The following is an 8,724-nucleotide window of genomic DNA, read 5'->3' on the forward strand; positions in this document are numbered from 1 at the left end:
ATATCATCCTGCAGAGGTATCAGATAAAGTAGAGATAGGGGTGGTGCAAAAAGTAGTTATGGGATAGAAAGGAATATAGATAGTAGAAAGAGGCTCTCAAAAAAAGAGAGGGGGGAATATTAATTGATCTTCTAGGCAGGAGGAAAAATGATCACCAGTTACAAGGAACCACCTCCAGTGGGTCCTCTAAGGATATAAGCCATGTGTCCCATCAGCCATTTCTGGGATACGGTGAGTATCCGGTGAGTTATAGTAATCAACCCGCTAATATTTTTTCAGATTCCTCTGTACAGGAATACTCAATCCAATAAAACCATATTTTATGGGTACCTTTCGGGGAACTAGTATTCTTGAAATTATGCTCCCTCTTAGGCAGGCCTGTAGAAACAAGGTTCCCCCACTGGTTACTAGGGGTTCCTTGAGCAGTGAACAGTGGTGGATTGATCTTCTACCTGCATTGACAACCTGTTTCCAATGACAGGTAATGTTAGAGTTTGGGACCATTTCTTAGTTTGCAAATTTCCTAGAAAAAAGAACACGGGATGGAAGGAGGTTGGATTACCAAAGCAAAAGAGGAAAAAAAATGCATCTAAGTAGGGAATTAGGAGAGTGTGTACGATTGTTGGCCTAGCAAGTGGTATCTGGTTGAAGGCATAATTTAGACCTCTTTGGCAGTACCCAGCCCTCTGTGGCCAGATGAACATAGGGTTACTCTATGAAAATATTGTGGGTAATCAGAGGTAAATTTTGATTTAGTTGAATGCCAACCAACATGCTTAAAATTTTGAGTATGTATCCAAATTATGTAGCACCTTATCTTCCGTAGTGCAGTATTGACCCACCTTTAGGAATCAGTCCCTCTCTTGTTGCAATCAGCTGTCTCCACCATACAGGGATTAGACTTTTTGCAACATTGTGAAGGAATTTAGGTAGGTACCAAGAGATTCTTATGTACAGTGAAATAATAAAACACAGGGGCCCTTTTTAAGTGCAACTAGTAACCCAAGCTCAAGTCCAAGTACTGGATACATGCTAGCCATTGTAACATAGTATGAATATTACCTTCATTGTAGAGGTTTGTGAACTATTTACAATATTAGGCACAGATCACTTCTTACATATGAATACAAATCATTATCATTGCTGCACACTACACTCAAAATGTTAAATAAGACAAACTGATGGTCCAAATAGAATGTAGTGTTATCGGTTATAAGTTGTTCCTTTTTCCTGAGATGCTGATGATACCACCCTTAGGATAATCATTGGGGACATGTGTTGGAAGATGTATTTGGAGGAATATAGACTCATCCTCCCATATCTCAGGAATGGAAAATACTGTGTAAAAAGGACATACAACAAAGCCAATAATGTTGGCCACAGCAGGATGGAGCCATTTATATAGGGTTGACTCTATGCTTTCATGATAAAACAATGCCTCTAATGAATTCAAGGTTTTTCTTTATAGAACATATAGGTTTGGAAAGGGAGGCATAAAAATATTTTACTTGTTGCTACCTCCAGTAGCCTAAGGCTGGATTCACACTTTTTTAGCTTGAAGCTCCAAGCTCCAAATACTCTCAATCTTAAAAAAATCAATTGTTCTCTATGGTGCCTGTTCACACCTGATTGCAGGAACAGGTACCATAGAGTACAATTGATTTTTTAAGTTTTAGCTCTTTTGTAGCTTTGAGCTTCACGCTACAAACAGCTCAAGTGTGAAACTAGCCTAAGCTTTGTGTGCCCCATTTAGATCTTTTATCTTCCACTAAAAGCGAAAAGGTTTTCCTTTAGGGGATGTAGTCCAAGAGAGCACTCCATTATCCATTTCTTAAAAGCCCCAGGGGGGAACCAAAGTGAGTTAATAATAGATACCATTGGAAAATTATACCTTTATATTGTCAATATCTAATAACTTGTTTTATGAGAGGGGATATCAAAATTTAAAAGTTGTCTATGATGCTTCGATACCCATAAAATTAAATAGACTTGGCTACGGATGAGCACAAATTCCAAATGGACCCATCGTTTTTGAGAAGCATGAAGGGCCAGTCTAACGCCCTTCTGAGAAGGACTTCTTCATGGCTTGGGTCTTTACAACTGTTCAATGCTTAGGCTTGGTTTTGCTTCTTTGCAACAATTACTTTTCTGATTGTAGCAAACAAAGGAAGTAGGAAGTGGGATAGGAAGCATCTGCATGTGGTATAATATTCTTAGGAGTATGGTCACCATGATAATATTTATGTGACCCAGCCAAGTGAAGCAGAGGAAGTCCAATCTATTTAGGTCCTGCGTGAGAGTGTCAAGTAAAGGTTTGTATTTGTGGTGCAATAAGTCTGTTCCACTAGCAGTGAGGTTAAGCACTTTAGGATAAGAGGTTTCCTTACAAATGGGAATGTGTCTTGTCATTTTACCCTTCCAGGATATAGGTTTATATTTAGTATTTCAGACTTGAACATGTTGAGTTTGCAGCTAGACAACTGGTGAAAAGCTTCTAGTTATGACATACAGTAAATGCTGGCAAAGAGATTGAGAGTTTTGAACAAAGGAGCACGTCATCAGCAAATTCCACTAATTTGCATTCCAAAGATTCTACAGTTGGACCATTAGGCTTGGATTGTGTCTTATAGTGTTTAGGTGAGGCTCCAGAAGCAGGACAACCCTGCCATGTGCCATTACCCAGCTCAAACATGGACCTCTGCTGATGGCGCTAAGTATAAACTTTCTATTCATTATAACAACTTATGGACCAAAACTGTTTTTGCAAGAATATGAAAATTCATCAAATGAACACCTTTCTGGCATCAGTGGAGAGGAAAAGAATTGGGCGCTTAGAGGGAGACGCTTAGTGTATTAAAGAGATTGCACTAGAGGCATTGTCTCTAGCATCCTAACCTGCCACAAAACCTTCTTGATCTGGGTGGATTCAATTAGGCAGAAGTGGTTTGAGTCTATTTGCTAATATTTTCTCATTCACATTCAGCAGAGATTGGTCTATAGCTAGAATATGAGGCTTATGTAGTAATGAGATGTGAGCTTTTATTGTTTCTGGAAATATGTTCACACCATGTGAACACATATCTCACAAAGTAAGGCAATAATACAGCAGAAAACAATGGTATAACAATAGTTATGTAGCACCCTCCTAGTATAGCTAGGTGGATCTAGATTCTAATGGATAGACAGGAGCTGTTAGCAGCTCAGGTGTAATAGCTAGAGGGGTCAAATTGTGGTCAGGGCTGACAGGCTCTGCAGGTCACCCACTCTGGAATTTTCCCCTGCTCTGAGGTTTTTGGAGGAGGGCCTTGGAGGCAGTGGGTGGATCTGAAGAGTGGCTGGCTGCACTCTTGAGGGACCTCAGCCAATCCCCAAGAGAAGGCTTGGCAAGGGGCTGGGACTCCCTTAAAAGTGATGGACCCTGCTCAGTAGCAGGAGTGTGGTGGGAGAGGTGTAGAGAGTTGGAGGAAGATGTGAGGCTGAGGAAGGGGGCTTCCAGGAGGCCTAGTGGGATGGGGCCTGCCTGTGAGCCTGGAGCTGGAAAGGAGGCAAACGTGTAGCTCAATGGACCCCTGAGTGAGAACCACCTGTAAAGCAGTGAAGGAGCAGTCCATCTGATAGGCCTGGTAGTAACAGCCAACCTGCAAGCAATACAGGAGAGTACACCTGAACCCCCTGGGCGAATAGGGGAAGGAGCACTCTGGTGGGAAACCAGATTAGTAGTCTACTAGTGACTGTTCACCTCATTAAAGGGACAAGAGCAAGATCCCCTACTCAGGAAAATCTCCAGATTGCTGGGTGAAGAGGAGCATCTCTTCTTGCATCTGGAGTGGTACATCAGCGAGATTCTGGCTAGCTTTCCAACAGAGGCTGTGTTGCAGAAGAAAAGCTTGTAAATAGTTCCAGGACGTTTGTCTTTGTCCTCAGTTATCGGTTTTCTTGAGCATCCTATACCCCCCTTACCCTGTCCCAGTTCTAAATCCCCTCAAACAACAAAACAAAAGCTCAAGTACTGATTTCTGACTTTGAATGCAAGCTTGTGTGGAGAATGCAGATTGCCTGGCTGTGCAGGACTATAGGGGGACCCAATTCATCAGCAACCCCTAAGAGCGTAGTGCTACAGTGAGAAACCATCTGTACCCAAGCATTTCCCAGTTCCTGGCACTGCTGAGGACAAATTTGGTTGGTAACATTTCAAGAACATGTTGTGCAAGAAACGGAATGTACTTCAACATGAAGAACACCTTGGGTAACATCAGAGGTCAGAGGGTGTGAGATGTAATAAGCTCCTTGATGTTATGGATGGATGGTCAATTAAAGTATATTAACAGAGGAGTATACCTTAACAAAAAGGTACTTGGGTCAATTGGTGAAGGTAGCTAGAGAAGTCAACTGCAAAGGAGCTAAGGGCAGGTTGGTTGTTGTACTCACAGATCTTACTGGTTGTGAGGTTCAACAGTTCAATGTCTTCCCTGCAAGAGACATATAGTCAGATGATTTTTCTTCTGTGAAAGAGAGATAGTGAGCCCAATACAAAGCCACTATAGTCAATCATTCTATTGGAGAGCATGTCACTTAAAAGCTAAATGATAAGTATATCAAGGTATCATGCTTGTTGACCCATGCTGCCTTCTCTTTAGGGGCAGTTTCTACATGCTCTCCAAATCTTGGAGGGCTGGTCTAGCCACTCCAAGAGTGCAGGTGTGGCGATCCCAAATTTCTCACAAAAGAATGTGAGTTCCTCTAGGTTAGTGATCTCCAAACTGTAGCATGGGGGCCTTTATTCGGCCTTTGGGGCACTATTCCTTCCACTGATATGAGACACTATTCTGCCAACTGATATCAACAATGGGGCACCATTTCTCCCACAACAATGGGGCACTATTCATACATAGTTGGTAAGGTTGAATAAAGACACTAGTCCATCCAGTTCACCCTGTGTGAATGTGTGTGTTTATGTCAATACTATTTCCCATATCCCTGTGTATTGTGTTTACTAAGATGCCCATATAAGAGTTTTTTGAAACTATGAACACTTCCCGCTGACCCCACTGAATGTGGAAAGGAGTTCCACATCCCTACCCCTCTGACAGTGAAGAACCCCTACATAGTTTAAGGTTAAACCACTTCTCCAATTTCATTGAGTGGTCACATGTTTTCTTAGGATCCCTGAAATGGAATTGTTTTTGTTCCCTATGCTAGCATCACCATTGGGGTATTTGTTTTCCACTATATCTCCTCTCAAGCGTCTCTACTCCAGGGTGAATAAGTTTTATGTTTGTAGACATTCCTCATAAATGAGGTCCACCAGTCACCCTATTTGCTTTGTTGCACTGGACTCTCTTCAGTTCCAGCACATCCTTCCTGAGGACTGGTAATCAGAACTGGATAGCAAACTCAAACCATGACCATCCTCCCCCGAATACCAAATAGGGAGATGTTTACTCTCACTGATGCCAATAAATATTCCACTCCTGCTGGCAGTCCTGCATAGTCCAGCCCCCCTAAAGTCAGAAGGACAATAAACAGGTCCTTTGTTTAGAAAGGTTGGTGTCCCCTGCTCTAGGTCATGGAAGACTGCTGTCTTACCCTCTAAATTAGGTATTCAGGCAAACAGGGATCCCAGCCTGTATTGGATATTCTGTTTTTTCAGGATTTTTACAATTGGTTTTAGACCTTGTAATTTTTGTAGTTCCTCTCTTGCAAGTTCTGCATAAATGTGTGATGCTCTATCAAAATCAATAGATGGAACTCCCCACAGTTTTTGCACAATTTGCTCTTTTCATCAATGTAGTTTAATCTATAAAATAATGTCTTTCAGGCATGATAAGGGAGCTTGTGATTAGGAAAGTTTTGTATTTTCTATCTATGTGGGTGTCTACAGGTCTCTGTAGTGTGTGTTAAAAATGTCTTGAAGCATGTGCTGGAGATCTTGGTCACCAGTAGCTTCAGGGAGGCTTTAAAATTGTTGATTATTGTACAATGCTCCTAGTCCTCCAATTAAAGGCAGATATTCCTTTGCATGTGACCTCTTTTTTGAAGCTTGAAGACCTCCAAAGGATTTGTGTGTGATAGTGCTAAATTGATAGAAGTGAAAATTGGTTCTGATGGATCTACTGTACAGTGATTTTTTTCCAGCTGCCTTTAGTGCCACCAGGCTTCATCAAGTCTTAACACAAGTCCCCTATTGCATGCTATTGTGTTAACATTAACTGCTCAAGCCCTGAAGAAGGGTGGCTTTTTCCCTTGAAACATGCTGTCTGTATTAGATGCTTCTAACCATTAGATGTTTTAGAAAGTCCTTCAAGTGAGATGAACTTTTGTACCAGGCACTCAGTGTACACCCAAGGGATTATACCACAGATCTGCAATGGCAGTGAAATGGGCAGTTTGTGTTGTTTCCAGGTCTTCAAGGCAAGGTTACCCCTCATTGCCATGTTAAGAACAGCAAAGTCCTTGGAGGGAATGTCATTGCGTTCCTGTGAGTATATCTGAGTTGGTATTATCTGAAGCTTCTAAATGTGGTGATGTGCTTCTGTAGTGGGTGGGAGAAGGGGTTTCCAAAGCACATTTACACTGTTCATCAATGTGAGTCTTCATAGCTAAAGATAAATATTTCCCCATAGCGCTGGTGTTATGTGGATCATCACCACCTGTGGATGTCTTTGTCCTCTTGCCCATCAAAGTAAATGGTAGTAGTAGGAGTTAGACGGGTCACAATACACTTCAGGAGGGGTTGAGGGGAAAGTCCACTAGATCTTAGTGGGGTGGATCTTGCTTGCTTTTGAAATTGGCACACTTAAATCTCTAAATGGGTTCCTTGTGATGTATGATAAAAACATGTAATACAGAGATCCTCTAAGAGCTGCAGAATGGTTTTATATCGAGGGTGCTATGCCTTTTAAAGCCTGGAGAGTATGGAGGAGTGGGGTATACTATAGGTATGGCAAGCTGTAGTCCTGGCTGTGTTGAGAAGAGTTCTTTTCTTAGTGGGGGACTCTAACATGCAGCACTGTAGGCAGGAAGAGGACCGTTGCAGAAAGACTACTAGCAGATTGCATTAATAAGCCACAGCAGCTTCCTTTTACACAAATTGGGCTCAGTGTGGGAGAGTCTGCTATACCATGGGTCCAATAGGGGAAGCAGCTGGCCAATGGTATAATGTTGTGGACAGGACTTCTTGGGGTGACCCTTGCAGGACAACTTGGTATTGGTAGTGGAGTCCAGAGGTGTGGGCTCTCCTATTTCCTGACTGCTGCTACATGGCCACAGGGCCATGTAAGAATTAGGAGCTGGGAGAAGGCAAATCAGTTAGTAGTCTCTGCATGATTTACTGATGTCCTCCAACATCACCGGTGATGAAGGGGATTCAGTGATAGGTACCAAAACCATCCATTGTAGAGAGATTAGCCAGGAAGCAGAGTAGGACATAGCACTTTATTGGCTAGGACATGACCCTGTTTATTGCTTTTTATATTTACCTAGCACATGAAAAGTTGTTACCACCATTTACCAGTTGCCTCTTCTGCCCTTGTCTTGGCCTTGGTCCAGTAAGTCTGCCTTGTGGCTCGGAATATGTCTTATCCTACAACGTTACCCACAACAGCATTTTTTCCTTCTTCTGCATTACCTGTTCCTATTGCAAGTATTCCCAGTTGTGTTTAATGCATTTAACATCTGTTTCAAGTCTAATTCTAATCATCAGTAAGGCAACCGAGTTGATTTGGTACCCTCTGATGATTAGCAAATCCTCCCTTCTCCAGAAAAAAGGCAGATACACATGACACATTCACTAGTGTAGCTGAGAGGTGAAAGAGGATCTTTGCGCACTGAATAAAAATGAATACTTCCAATGCGTCACACCAGCCACACTGATAAAGACGTTCATTTCTGTAAAGTAAGAAAACAGCAAGCCTTTATGGACTATACCGCATCATTCACAGAGCAGCTCCCAGTGCTTCAACACAGTCACAGTACTGCAGCAAACTTCAAATTGTTATACAAATCAGTCATACTTCTGTGCTGCAGTGCAGTGTGTTATGGAACACACAGCATGCATGTATATTGCTGGGTCAGGATGTGACTGCGGCTGTATATTAGTAATAGAAGATTTGCACAGGTAGTTTTTGGTAATGAGAGCAATGTACTGTCCAATACCCCATTCATACTAACCCTCTCTACAATTCTAGTGCAATCCTCACATTAACCTCCCTTGTAATTCTACCCCTAAATCCTATTCTGTAACCCTAACACTAACCTTATCCCGAATCCTACCCTTTAATCCCAACACTAATCCTCTCTGTAATTCTACCATATAATCCTAACACTGACTCTCCCTCTAATCTTTCCGTTAATCCTAACACTGACCCTCCCTGCAACCGGAACATTACCCCTTCTTTATATCCAAACACTAACTCTGTAATCCTAATAATAACCTTCCCTGTAACCCTAACACTAACCCTCCCTGTAATCCTAACACTAACCCTCCCTGTAATTCTACCATATAATCCTAACTATAACACTAACATTAACTTTCCCTTATATCCGAACACTAACACTCTTTGTAATCCTAATAATAACCTTCCCTGTAACCCTAACACTAACCCTCCCTGTAATCCCTGACATTAACCCTTCCTTTAATCCTAACATTAACCCTTCCTTTAATCCTAACATTAACCCTTCCTTTAATCCTAACACTAACCCTTCCTTTAATCCTAACACTAACCC

The sequence above is a fragment of the Staurois parvus genome, unplaced genomic scaffold (genome assembly GCF_062004578.1).
Source record: "Staurois parvus isolate SC_StPar_1 unplaced genomic scaffold, SC_StPar_1.0 ptg000154l, whole genome shotgun sequence".
In the NCBI taxonomy this organism is placed as follows: Eukaryota; Metazoa; Chordata; class Amphibia; order Anura; family Ranidae; genus Staurois; species Staurois parvus.